At 39.9% G+C, this 13,811-nt stretch overlaps 1 long non-coding RNA gene across 1 annotated transcript in view; it reads right to left on the bottom strand.

The window, feature by feature from the left end:
- LOC122807853 overlaps positions 1-13,811 on the bottom strand; it is a 541,908-nt gene that overhangs the window by 412,945 nt on the left and 115,152 nt on the right. The window contains exon 2 of the long non-coding RNA XR_006365727.1: positions 4,054-4,127. This is a non-coding gene — a long non-coding RNA (uncharacterized LOC122807853). The remainder of the gene's footprint in view (positions 1-4,053; positions 4,128-13,811) is intronic.

The following is a 13,811-nucleotide window of genomic DNA, read 5'->3' as shown; positions in this document are numbered from 1 at the left end:
GAGTAGTTAAATTTCTATTTATATTTATATACAAAAAAGTAGTTACATTTATACATTCTAAGATTTTACAGAGATAGAAGTTACTAAAGAGAAAAGGCCACATGCAACTTAATGGATTGTACAGCCAACAGTTATGTATACAAATTGTTTTCTCATTTCAGTGAGAGGTTGAATGTATTCTATTTAAGAAGAGTATTTGGAGAGTATCGTACAGTGAACACAAAGTCTCAAGCTTCAGAGGAGCATGTGCAGGAACAGGACTGGTTAAGATGTTGTTTAAATAGTGGTTTAAAACTATTGAGTTTATAAGCAATAACATTTGATATAAGCAATAACTTTGGAATCAGAGTGGAAGATTCCATTGGAAATAAGTTTGGTACAGTAATGGGCATTACTTCTAAGTTTTCTAATATAACTGAATAAAACTTTATGGTTGTCTTTATAGTTAGCAGCAACATTGACTTAATATCTTGCCTTCCACTCCTTGACAGTGTGCTTGAGGATTTTACTTATTAGTTTTAAGTCCATTTTATACAGAGAAAGTGTTGATCTGTTACAGACAGCTCAAAATTTCCCGTTTTCATTGTAAAGCTTCTTTATGCTGGAATTCTGCCAGTTTATTTCTGATGTTAGCATTATAGTGGATGGAAACAGACTCCATAATGCATCTGTCTATAACTAATCAGAATACAGAGGAGTATACAATAGCATCAGGCATGGAGTTACTTGGAGATTAAGAACATATCAGAAGTACCTTTTTAAGTCATCAATTAGATTTAGAATATTAAAAAGGTTTAGTTCTAAACCCTATAAAATGTATATGGTTTATTGGCAATGGTGGATATGAATCAGGATCCAGCTACAAAAATGCAAAATACCAAAATCCCTAAAAGAAAGGATGGTGACAGGAACTGCAGAAGGTACAAGTACATAAACTGTTAGAAGTTCAGCAAATTCATTTTTTGTTGCAAACACCAGAAATTCAATAATCCTTTTTAAGAGGATAATTCCCCTACAATTTCTTGTAAAATACTTCTTCATTGGGTTTGTGTTTTTCCAAATGACATACCCTCTCTAGAGGTGAGCCAGAAGATAGTGATTTCTCATCCTTAGAGTCAGTATCCTAACCATGGGTGGTAATTTTATCAGCACAGATAAAGAGCCCTTCATCTTCCTTTGAAATGGATAAAGGTGGAAAAGGAGATGGAAGCCTTTACCTTTTTCTTTAGTTTCTACAGTAAAAAGCCTAGAAGAGAGTTGCCAAAGCGTAAGTGGCCTTCTGGAATAAAGAAAAGTGTTCCTAGCACTGGATGTCCAGGTGACCATCCTGGATGCCAAACAACAGGGTATCTGGGTATAAAGTGTCCTCTTCATAGGTTTAATAGTTGGGATACAGAATATTGACTACCATACTAATATCTAGTCCCTATCCATCCTAAAATCAATAGCTGAAAAAAATCACCTGCTGACACAGTGACAGAAACAGATGGAGTCTAAAGGGCCAAAATATATATAAATTCCAGTTTTTCAAAGAATGCCCAGGGATTGGTATCAAGTTAATCAGGTTTTCCTTAGGTGAACAGAAAAGGTTCCACAATCAAATGTCACTTTTACTAGTATTTTAAGCAAAGTAGTAGTCAATCCCAGTGATACTTTCTCCCCTGTAACATCTACTGAGGTAGTGAGGTTCTGAGAAGAAGTGAAGAACTAGAACAATCATCAGCCACTGAAGTACAGGAATGAATCCTAACACGGCACATAACAGCCTGGGACTTCCTCCGCAGCAAAGCCTGTCCCACTGGCACACCTGATGCCAGCTCCTTTCCTTGTAAATTTTCAGTATTACAGGAAGACTCCCTGTGTTTCACCTTTTCTTTCAAAGTCTTTCCTTCTAAAAGTTTATATTTCTGACTAAAAACAGGGCAGCCAAACGAAGAAACACAAGTTGACACAATTAATTTCTTATGCTCTAAAAAAGCTTAAAAATTCTTATATTTCTTGGTGAAAGTTTTCTCAGCGATTTCAGCACAAGGTTCACAATTATCAGGGGAGTCTCTGTTGAAAAGGTCAAGGCAATGAAACTGAAAATCTTCCTGCAGAATCAAGACAGCCAGAACAGCACTTTCTGATAATATTCTCCTGTGGCATTACTAATAAAAGCACAAAATCATAAATAATAATCTAAGTTACAAGAGAAAAATCAGTACTTAGCAGTGCCAAACAAAGAGGCCCGAGAGAAACATGAACTAGCAAAGTACAACAAATCAACCAATCACTTTGGGCCACAGAAGAGAATTGAATGCAGTATGTGGTACTCCTGGGAAGGGCAGGGGACAGAGGTCTACACAGTGTAACATGAAAAATACAAAGTTGATAGGGAATTTGGTCATGAAACAGATAAACTGCCAACAACTTCCTTTACAAGACAATGCAGTGTTGTTCCTTTTATAGCATAATACCATGAATGCTGAAGAACCTATTCTGATAGCAGTGGGGGGAGTTAGACGGAGATTATATTCAGGCCAGGAGAAAAGATGATTTTTGACAATGACATCTCTTGACTAAGGGCCAAGAAGCTTATGCACCTTTTCTGCAGATTCAAAGTTGCTGATAAATACAAGATTACAACCTGGGAAACATGCAACTGAGACGAGAACACAATGTAGACTAATCAGTACATTTTAAGCTTTAGTCCTCTTACAAAGTACTCAGCCTGTGTCAGGGATGCACAGAAGCACAGCTCTGCTACAGCTAACTATGCTACATCAAAGTCTGAGGGGCAGGACAGTGCATTCTTAGATGCTACCAAAAGTATTTCACTTTAGGGAGGACAGTCTTGGGAATTCAAGACTGTATCTTTAAACAGAGAAATTGAAATGGTCTAATTTGATGTATACAGCTAAGCGCGGTAATCATCAGTTAACAAAACCTTTGTATACTTGGAACAGAGGTGTTGTAGTGCTTTTTAGTGGACCAACACAGCACACTAACTGCACACAACATCCGTGCAAGTATCACATTCTGTTGATAGCCCCAGATTTTTTTGTTTTCATTAACATATCACTGACCCGGACATTACTGCATTTATCATATATTCTTTTAACCAAAGCTTTTTATTAATTAACTATTTACTTATATTTGTTTACCGGGTTAGACAGCTAATCCTGAACTGGCCCATTTCATGCTTGGCCCAGATATACAACATTTTTCTCACAAAGATTTTATGTTAAAACAGACTGACACATTATAAATAACACATTTTCCTTCTTAGCATTTAACTAATCTTTCATCACATTGCTTTGTTATTTATCTTCCATTAAATGTCAGAGTGGTAGACTTCAGGCAATGCTTTCTTTCCTGCTTAATGAACAACAACTCTATGATGCAGAATTTTGTGGGGGTTTTTTTGAGTTTTATGGTAGGCCATAACATTGCCTTCCAAAATTTCAGGCTTACACACGTGCATGCACATCTGCAAATGCACATGGGCACACACACACACACACACACACACACACACACACACACATGCATGTTAAGCTAAGAATCCAAACAACACAGTTTTTTTCTCACGTTGGCAGTTTTTCAGGTGTCGTTTTTTAGCTAATGATAAATAAATGATGCACTTTCTTCTCCCTTTCTAGACACAAGTGGATATTAAAGCAATTTATTTAATATCAGTAACATAGTAACACCTGATGGACTCCTATTAGCCCAAAAGCTGGAGGTAATTATAAAATCTGTTTAGTTATATTTTCGGCTAATGGACCAGCACGGCATTTCTTCATTTTTTTTCTCATCATCAATTAAGAAAGCGTATTATTTTATACTGTCTATAATTACGTTTCTTTCTTTCTTTTCTAAAATGTAAGTGCATCTGACACGGAATACCTTGGTGAAACAATGGAATGGACAGAGCTAAACCTTAACTTTACATTTTTGTCAGTCAATGATTACTCTCATGTAGTACACCCTGGATGAATTTTAAACATCTCTTCTGAATGGATGCAACTGTTATTCTAATGACGATACACATTCAGCATATATAATTACCTAGCTCCAATAAGATCCTTCTTGAACAATCCTGTAGCACCTATTACCTTCACTTTAAGGATTCGGGACTGTTCCTGCAAAACATGATGAAAATATTACATTACACATCTGGGCAAGTCTGGTATTACATCAAATAAAAAGCCATCTACACAAGAGTTTCAAAGTTATTCCACATGGTTAAGAAATTAAAACACGGCTGTACGAAGTAATTCATCATCAACTAAAAAAAGTCATTACCCAAAAACTTGAAATGGAAAAATTGAAAAGACTGAAAATGCAAAGGCAGAACACCAAAAAAGACAGACTGTGTTTCTTCCAAACTAACATTTCACAGCACATAACCTTTTTTCCTTTAGGTTTTACATATATAAAGTATAAACAACACAGTCATTGATCACTAAAATCAAAGCTATGATGTCCAGTATATTACATCTGTGGTCAATATACCAGAAAAAAGACTAGAATATCACCACACCAAATATACAGTTCCACATAACCAACCAAAAAAATGCAATTCTAACAAAGTATATTTCACCTTAAACAAAATTAACATGCTACTAATCAATAAAAGTTTTAGAAACATATAGATTAGCTACTTTACCTGGGTCACTGCATGACACCTTCACCCCTTCCACACCTAGATAACAGCGAGACAAGAAAAAAGTCCACATAACTGTGTCAAGCAGACCCAAGGCCATTTTTAACATACTCTTCCATCCTTTGCTCTTTCTAGAGTCCCCACTGACATGGTGTCTACATACCTACTAAGCTCATCCCCAGTCTGTAGAACCGAACAATCTCCTGTCAAGAGTTTCTGAATATTTCATTTAGCTCCACTCCATCATCATCATCAACTCCCTTTCCTCATTTTCAACATGGGTTTGAAGTGTTGTATCAACTGCCGCCATTTTTCTCGATTCAGTACCACTCTCCTACCTTCATCAACAGTTATACCTGCCTGGTGTAGGTCTACTCTCACACAATCCACCCATCTCTGCTGGACACCCTTGTTTTCTCTTGCCTTCTTCCTGCCTGTCCCACATCTTCTTCAACAGACTGCCTTCTGCCTTCTGTTTCCTGTGCCCAAACCACTGTAATCTGTTCTTTCTGATTTACTCTGCAACTGCAGCTACTTTGGCTTCTGCTCTGATGTACCCATTTCTTCATCTGTCCCATAGTGTGCATCCCACCACCTGTCTCAGGCACTTCATCTCCATCACCTCTAGCTTCGTCGACTGCTCTGCTTTTACTGCCCAGGTTTCTGTACCATACAGTAGTACTGGTCACACAACTGTTTTGTACACCTTATTTTTCAACTTATTTAGCATTCTTGTCATATACTACACTGTGCCAGTTGACTACAGCCCCTCTGATTCTAGCTTTAACTTCCTCATTCAAACTTCCCTTTTCCCCACCCAACCCTCCCAGACACATGAATCTGTTAACTTGTTCCATTATTTTCCCTTCTATCTTAATTCTTAGCTTCTTCTGATTTCCCCCATTTGCTGCCATTACACCTGTCTTGTCTGTATTCAGTTTCATCCCACATGCTTTCAGTTTTGCATTCCATTCCCCTATCCCTTGCTGAAGTTCTTGCTCAGAGTCTGCCTGTAATGCCACATCATCTGCATTTAGTAACTCTGCTGATGTGCCCTTTCTGACCTGTTTGCTTGATGTAGTCTATCACCAGTATGAACAGCAGCGGGGTCAGACCTGAACCCTGATGCACAGCCACTCCCACTGTGAACTTCTCTGTGAGACCAAACACTGTTCTTACTTGAGTCATTAAGCCCTTGTGTAGCCTGCACTAATTCTACCAATGTTTCTGGGGCTTCAAACCACCAAAGAACTGTCCAAATCAGCTTTCTGGAGACCATGTTGTATGCCTTCTACCAGTTTAGCAATGCCCAGCTGAACTCTTTCCTCATCTCTAGCTTTTTCTCAACTATTTTGCTGCAAACATCAGATCTGTTGTGCTGCATCCTGATCCGAATCCAAACTGCTCATCTCCCATCTTGCTTTGTACTACTCTGAGCATTCATTTATTAATTACTGTCTACAGAACTTTCATGCAATGTGACAGGGAGTTGATATCTCTGTACTGTCCACAATTGTGGATGTCATACTTATTTGTACACTGGCATTACTACACTTATTCTCCAGTCATCTAGGACACGCTTTCTCTCCATACTACTATAGGTTCCTTCTGGAGCCATTTCTCTCCTAATTCACCCAACATCTTGATCATATCTGCTGTGACCTTATCTGAGCCCACTGCTTTCCCAGGCTTCATTTTTCCTTAGTGCTGTTCTTGCTTCTTCTAGGATAGGCTCCTCCTCTTCTTTCATGGTAGACTATGTCTGAGACACTACAGCTTCTATGAGATTTTCTTCATTCAGAAGCCTCTTGGAAGCATTCCTTCCATATGCCTTTGATGTCCTGTGGACTGGCGAGCTGGTTGTTGCTGGCATCTCTTATGAAGGGTGACTGACTCTCTTCTTAATCTTTCTGCTTTGCCTTACAACCTGATAAGAGTTTCTTTGTGGCATCTATCAAGTCACTCTCCAGAAGCTGGTAGAGTGCTTCTGATGCCTTGTTCTTGGCTACTGCAACCTTTCGTTTAGCCTCTCTGTTATCCAACCAGTATTACTTAACTTGGTCAGTCATATCTCCCATTTTTTTCCTGCACTTTCTTTTCATGACTTTCTGGACCTCTGCATTCAGCCACGAGATTTCTTTATGTACTTTATTTCCATACCTGGCTCAAGCACATACAGTTTTTACAATCCTCACACATGCTGTTTTGAGGTGCTGCCATTCGTCTTCAACTCTTACCTATTTCCTCTTCTTCCTGAGCTGCTACAGCCTTGAGCAATTCCTTGAACTTTCTCTCCAGTAAATTTCCAGGTCTTCAGTCTAGTTTCTGTTGACCTTAGAGCCTTCCCTGACCACTGCTTGCAGTTAATTATGGCAACCAGTGTTTTATGCTGTGGGCTGACTGCATCACTTTTGGGAGAAAGGAAGGGTTAGTACAAAGGGAAACCATGTACTTATTAAAAAATAAGCTAAGGTGACTTGCTAGACAATACCTTGAGTTCAAATACTTGCCTAGCAGATATAATGGCAAATAGAAAAATGGTCTTCCAAGACAAATACTTCAATTCAGCTTTTACTGTTGGTTCAAAGAGAGCCTGAGTCAAGGACTGAAGTGGAACTGTCAAATCCCAAGGAGGTGTGGGCCCAAGGAGGTGTGAGATCTTTGAAAGGTGACCTAAGTAAAAACGTACCTTTGAGGAAAGCTCTGCATAGTCTGAAGGAAGCCAAGGATACATGATCTTTACCAATATGATAACTGGAAACTACAGCCAATTGTACCTTGACTGTGTAATAACTTGCCCCACTATGAAAAACAGAAGCCAGAAAATCTAGGACAGACAAAATGGGTGCTGAACAGGGATCCAGGTGTCTCTGACTGATTCAAATAGAAAATCTTTTCCATTTGCTCTTACATATTTTCTAGTAAGACCCTTTTGGGGAGATGTAAGGATATGCAAAATTTTGGAAGAAAGCTTTGAGTGTCTAGCCATCATGGGAAGTGAAGAAACCATGCAGTTAGTTTAAGGGCTTGAATGTCCAGGTAAGGCAGAAGAGCTGGAGGGGATCCAGAACTCAAGGTGGGCATATTAGGTGAGGCCAAAGAAAGGTAAACCACACTTTCCATGGCAAGAATGGCACAATGAGGACCACCTTGTTCTTCCATTGAGATGTTTTCTGTAGAAATTTAGATGCGAGGGGAGTAGGAGAATACGCATAAAGGAGACTGACGGGTCAAGCAGGAATCAGAGCGTCTCTCTGTGACTTCCTTTCTAGGAGGATTAGGGCAAAATACCTGCTACATTTGAAATTGTGGGCAGGGGCAAAGAGGTCACAGCACAGCTGGTCCCACTGGTGAAAAATCTGTTCCGTCACCGATGGAGTGAGGGACCATTCGTAAGCCAGTAGAATAGATCTGCTCAGTCTGTCCACTAAAATGTTGGACTACTCCGAAATGTGTACTGCTAGAAGAAAGTGCTCGGAAGAGATTACCCATTGCCTCACTCTCATAGCCTCCTGACACAGGCAGTAAGAGTGGGTTCCCCCTGCTTGCTGTTGTACCAGGCCACTAACATGTTGTCTGTCTGTATAGCAATCAGCCCTAGAGGCAGGACGTTATGAAAGGCCTGCAATGCTAACAGGACTGGCCTTATCTCTGGTATACTGCTATAAAGAATAGCCTCTAAGGGGGAACAAGTGCCTTGAACAGTCTGTCCTAAGTAGGGATCTCACCCTACCTCAGCTGGGAAATGTCCATGGTTACCATGGCATTTGTCAAAGGTAAAACAAATGGACTACCCTGAGGAAAAATATGCTGCATGAATCCACCAGGAGACATGGTCCTTGCAAATATCTGTGATTCTAATGGGAAAGGTCATGAGACATCAATTCATAGACCACTGAATTGCCAGTGTCAACTGCAGAACCCTCATATAAAATCTCGCTAGAGGCACAAGGTTTATGGAGGCCACCATCGAACAGAGGAGCTGAAGAACCATTCTGGCTGGTGGTGACTGAAATAATAATAGATGCACTGTCTGACATGGTAACATACATATAGTCTGCATTGAGGCAGTCATATGATCTGGGAAACCATATCCAGGTGAGCACCTATGAACTCCAGGATTTAACTGAGGGACAAATGAGATTTTTTGTAGTCGACTGTGATGCCCAGGTGAATACAAATTTGGAGTAGGTAGTCAGTCTCTGGCACATGTCAGTAGACACCTGGCGAGAGAAGTGAGGAGCCAGTCATCAAGGTAAGGAAACACCTGAAATCCCAAAAATCTCAGGTGAGCTGCCACCACAGTCATACATTTGGTGAATACCGGGGGGCTGTGGTGAGACCAAAGGGTAGGACTCTGAGCCAGAAATTACTGGCTCCCAGCCAAAAGCAAAGGTATCTCCTGGACTGTCTGTCTATCTTTATGTGAGAGGACTGGTCCTGGAGATCTATCAAGCAAATCCAATCATCCTTTCATAGTAGACGTAGAATGGACTGAACCATGACCATTCGGAACATCCAGTGTTTGACAAACTGATTTAAGTGACTTAGATCTAATATTGGGCTGAAGTCCCCATTTATTTTTTGGCACCAAAACAATCTGGAATAAGTTCCAAATCCTTGTTGGTCTGGTGGGATCTTCTGGATGACTCCTTATTAACAGCTGTGTCCTTTGATGGGTTGGCATTGGCATATTGGGTATTCTCTTTGATATATTGGGTGGATAATGGAAAAATGGAATGTAGTAATCCCTTGTGATAAAAGTCTGCACAAATCTCGTACTCCGCATTCAGATACCCAATTCCAAAACAGTAGACACATTCTGAGTGGGCATCTGAGTTGGTGATCTTACGCCCACAAGAAGAGCATTTCTTAAATCCAGTCGGTTTGCTTGACATGACTACCAGGCATGATGGAAAAGAAATAGAAATACTAGCAATGGTAAGAGGAATTCCCTAATTACAAAAGTACGATACCAGCAATGATACAGTAGACAGCTAAAAACTTAGTAGAGAGGGAAAAGGGACTGAATGGAGGGAGGCATGAGCCTACAAAATGCACAACAGCAAGACCATACTAACAGTACCAAAAAATGAAATTATACATAGTATTATTATTATTATTTTCTAGTTAACATGGCAGGTAGATGAACGATGAAGAAAATAAGGACTATCAATGTAAATGATAGCACTTATCTGGAAAAATTGCCTAAGCTACGAGAACCATGCTGAAAGTGGCAAATGAGATCCGAGGTAATGTGGAGTTTGGACAGGATTATGAGTAAAGGAAGGAGATTGAGCTATGTATCTAAACTCTGAGAAGGAGATGATGTTGGATCTGAGGTCAGGATTTAAAAATATAAAGGGCGTTGGTACTGGGACCAAAGAGACTTCACATACCATTGTACATTTCTTATGTGAGTCTTGCCAAGGGTATCATGAAAATCAAAGATACCATGAAACACAAAATCCAAAGATATTCCTTTGCAGACACTTGGGTCTGAGTGGAAAGCCCTTGAAATATATACATATACAGATATATTTTTTATTGTGGAAGAAAAGATCTTTGAACTGAGATGTCTAGCAGACACCACAGGAAGACAATCCTGCATGATGGAGTCAAAAAAGATTTTTGAATGTTCTCTTGGAGTCCCAGCTAATATAAGAGCTCTCTCACCCAAATGAAAGACTGCAGAGTCTCTTTTTAAAGTGTCAGGAAAGATAAGCAAGTCATCTAAATAAGGAAAAATGTGGATACCATATAGCCTGAAATGAACTAAAACTGGAGCTAGACACTTTGTGAACAATTGTGGTGCAGTGAACAGTCCAAAAGGTAAGGCAGAGAACTGATAATGTGATCCAGACATGTAAGGCGTTAACAAATGCCTGAAGCGTGGATGAAAAGGGATGTGATGATGGGCATCTTTTAAATCTAGTGTTACCAGAAACTTTAAATAAGGAAGAAAAGGTAACACGTTGTGAAGTGACAGCATTTTGAACTTGGGCACTATCACAAACTGGTTTAGGAAAGAAAGATCCAGAACTGTTCTCTATGCATTTTCTTTCTCTGGCACCAAAACATCCTTGGAAAAAAAAAAACTTTCCCAAGCTGGGCGGGAGGAACTGGCTTTATTCCTACTGGAGACGGCATGTATTGAAAGACAGGGGAAATGGAGTCCGGTCTGATGGATGAGAAATTACTCCTGAAATGGAGAAATTTCCTTCCCCTGCCATCTGTAACCTTGATGAACAACCTTCAAATACCATTTATCTGATTATTATCTGTTTCTAAAGTGAGAAGTGTAGATTCAGACTTTCTGGAAGGAAAAAGGGACTGCTATGGTGGAAGGGGGTCATGGACCATTAAATAGTCATTATGACTTGCTTTGTTTTGGTGGGTTCTTTTTTTTTTTTTTTTCCAACAAGAAGCATCTTTGGTTTGTGGTGTAAAATGCTTGCAACTAGGATTGTGTCAGAGTGTTTTTTCATTTACATAAATGCATGACTGTTTATGTCGTAAGTGATGGTTTAATAAAGCTGTCTTGTTTAAAAAAGGGGGTCAGGATTTGAATAATGTATGTAATGCTGCTTAGGTTATATGATATACAGCAATATATGTGAAGTATAATGTTTATTAATATTAATTTGTTAATACAATTTGATTACTTTTGGATAAATGTAAAATTGCCTATGTCGCAAGTAATAATACAATAAAGGTGTGTTTAAAAAAAAAAAAAGGAAAGAAACATGTTTATTAAATTATCATGTATGACATAGGCCATGTTACATTTACATATATGACAATAAACCATAACGACACAATCTCAGTTTTCAGCCAACACAACTGTAGCTGCAAACATTATACATCTCTTTTAACATATCCAGTCATTGTTAATCAACCATTAGATAGCTCATTCAAATCCTGCCTTCCTTTAAACCTCATTCCTCCTCTGAATCTATTGATCCCACAGTTCCCATTTTTTCCTATGTAATTTGCTCACACCATTTTCTAAAGATCCCAGTTCCAGTTGTTTTCATCTCTGTTACTATCGTCACTGCTTGTAGCAAAGTTGGTTTAGACTTTGATTTCCATTTTCTAGTAATCGCTTTCTTGGCAGCCATCACAATTAGACTCATCGAAGCCTTACTATGTCTACGCAATTCCGATTTTGTATCATAGCTCAAAAAAATAATTTCCCTAGCTACCCCAATTTGCTCACCCAGCATCTCCGACAGAGCAGTTTGCTGGGAATCTTTAAAGTCCACCAACTCACTACACTCCCAGAAAAAGAACTTATGTCTTACCATAACGTTCCATTTGTATTGTTGATCCTCGTTCAGTCATTACGCATGGGTATCAGTTCTGACCTCGGAACCGAGCCGGCCATTTTCCAAGCTCGCGTCAGCTTCAAACTCTCGATCTAAACTCTTAACCACAATCCCCCTCTCCCTGTTACCTCAGATTGAGTTTGCAAGTCAAAGAAGGTAGAGGCTACCTCTGGTCAAATTACCTAAGAGAACCGGATGGTGACATCCACTAGAAACCACAGGAGGGGGAAGGAGGGAGGGTTGTAATGACTGAACGAGGATTAACAATACAGATGGAACATTATGGTAAGACATAACTTCTTTATCTGATATTGTTAATCCTCGTTCATTCCTTACGCATGGGACAGAGTCCCCAGCTACCTCTATTCCTGGGAGGCTCTCATGGAAGGACATTCCTGAGCACCATAGAACCGAAAGATGCTCTTCCCCTGGAGGCCAAATCCAATTTGTAATGATTGATGAAGGTATGAGGCGTAGCCCAAGTTGCGGCTGTACAGATGTCATGTAAAGCTCTGGCATGGAAGGCAGCAAAAGTTGCCACCGACCTTGTTGAATGAGCTTTCATGGTAGTAGGCAACGAGATATTACATTGTGTATAAATGAAGGTCACACAGTCCGTCAACCATCTAGCTAATGTGACCTTAGCAACAACAGATCCTAATCTAGGTCCAGAAAAAGCCAAAAATAACTGGTTAGATTTACGAAAGGACCTAGTCCTGTTTAAGTAAAAATGGATTTTTCTGTGGATATCTAGGGTATGACGGCAATACTCTCCTCTGTTTGAATGATTGGGAAAGAAAACTGGCAATTCAATGGCTTGATTAATGGACATTTCAGAGATCAGTTTTGGCAGAAAAGATGGATTGGTTCTCAGACACTCTATCTCTATGAAAAATCAAGTATGGACTCTTGATACATAAAGCTTGGAGCAAAGAAATACATCTGGCAGAAGTAATGGCGACTAAAAACAAGGTTTTCCATGACAAATGCTTGAGGTCGCAAGAAGAGGCTGGCTGGAAAGGTGGCATTGTCAGAGCTTGTAGAACTAATGATAAATCCCATGGTTGAATAGGTTCTCTAAAAGGTGGCTTCAGATGATTCACACCTTTTATGAAGGTCTTGCACAATTTGTGGGACATACGAGAGGAATCTTGGACACCCTCATGAAAATTGGTAGAGGCCGATACACCCGATTGGAAAAGGTTGGCCAGATAGTCTAGTATTATCGACACTGGTGCTGAGAAGGGATCTACTTGTTTATCTTTCAGCCAACAGGTAAATCTTTTCCACTTGCTCGGATAAGTAATTCTAGCAGAACACTTATGAGATGCAATGAGAATGTCACGCACTGGTAAAAAAAGATAATTCTGCCTGACAATCAAGGGAATTGGAGTAGCCAAGCTGTGAGCTTCAGGCTGTTCCAGTTGGGATGAACCAGGTTCTGTGGATGTGAGATCAACTCCGGGGTTGGATGGAGAATCCATGGTCAATCTAGTAGGTGAGGCCAAAGGAAGGGGAACCAAATCTGTCGAGGCCAATATGGTGCTATGAGGATCACCTTGCTCTTCAACTGATGGGCTTTCTTCAGAAACTGGGGAAAGGGTATGAATGCATAAAAGAAGACTCGAGAGCCAATCGTGGACTAGAGCATCCCTGGGTGACTGTCCCAGAAAGGAATCAGGGCGAAGTAATTACTGCATTTGTAGTTGGTCGGGGATGCAAAGAGGTCGCAGCAAGGACGGCCCCAGCAGTGGAAGATCTCCACCGCTATCAAGGGATTCAGGGACCACTCGTGAGGTTGAAGAATGCACCTGCTGAGTCTGTCTGCTATC

Source organism: Protopterus annectens, chromosome 7.part1, assembly GCF_019279795.1.
Source record: "Protopterus annectens isolate FY-2018-M chromosome 7.part1, PAN1.0, whole genome shotgun sequence".
NCBI classification, from domain to species: domain Eukaryota; kingdom Metazoa; phylum Chordata; order Ceratodontiformes; family Protopteridae; genus Protopterus; species Protopterus annectens.
Note: the sequence above shows the minus strand (reverse complement) of the source record. Positions and strands in the feature narration are given on the sequence as shown.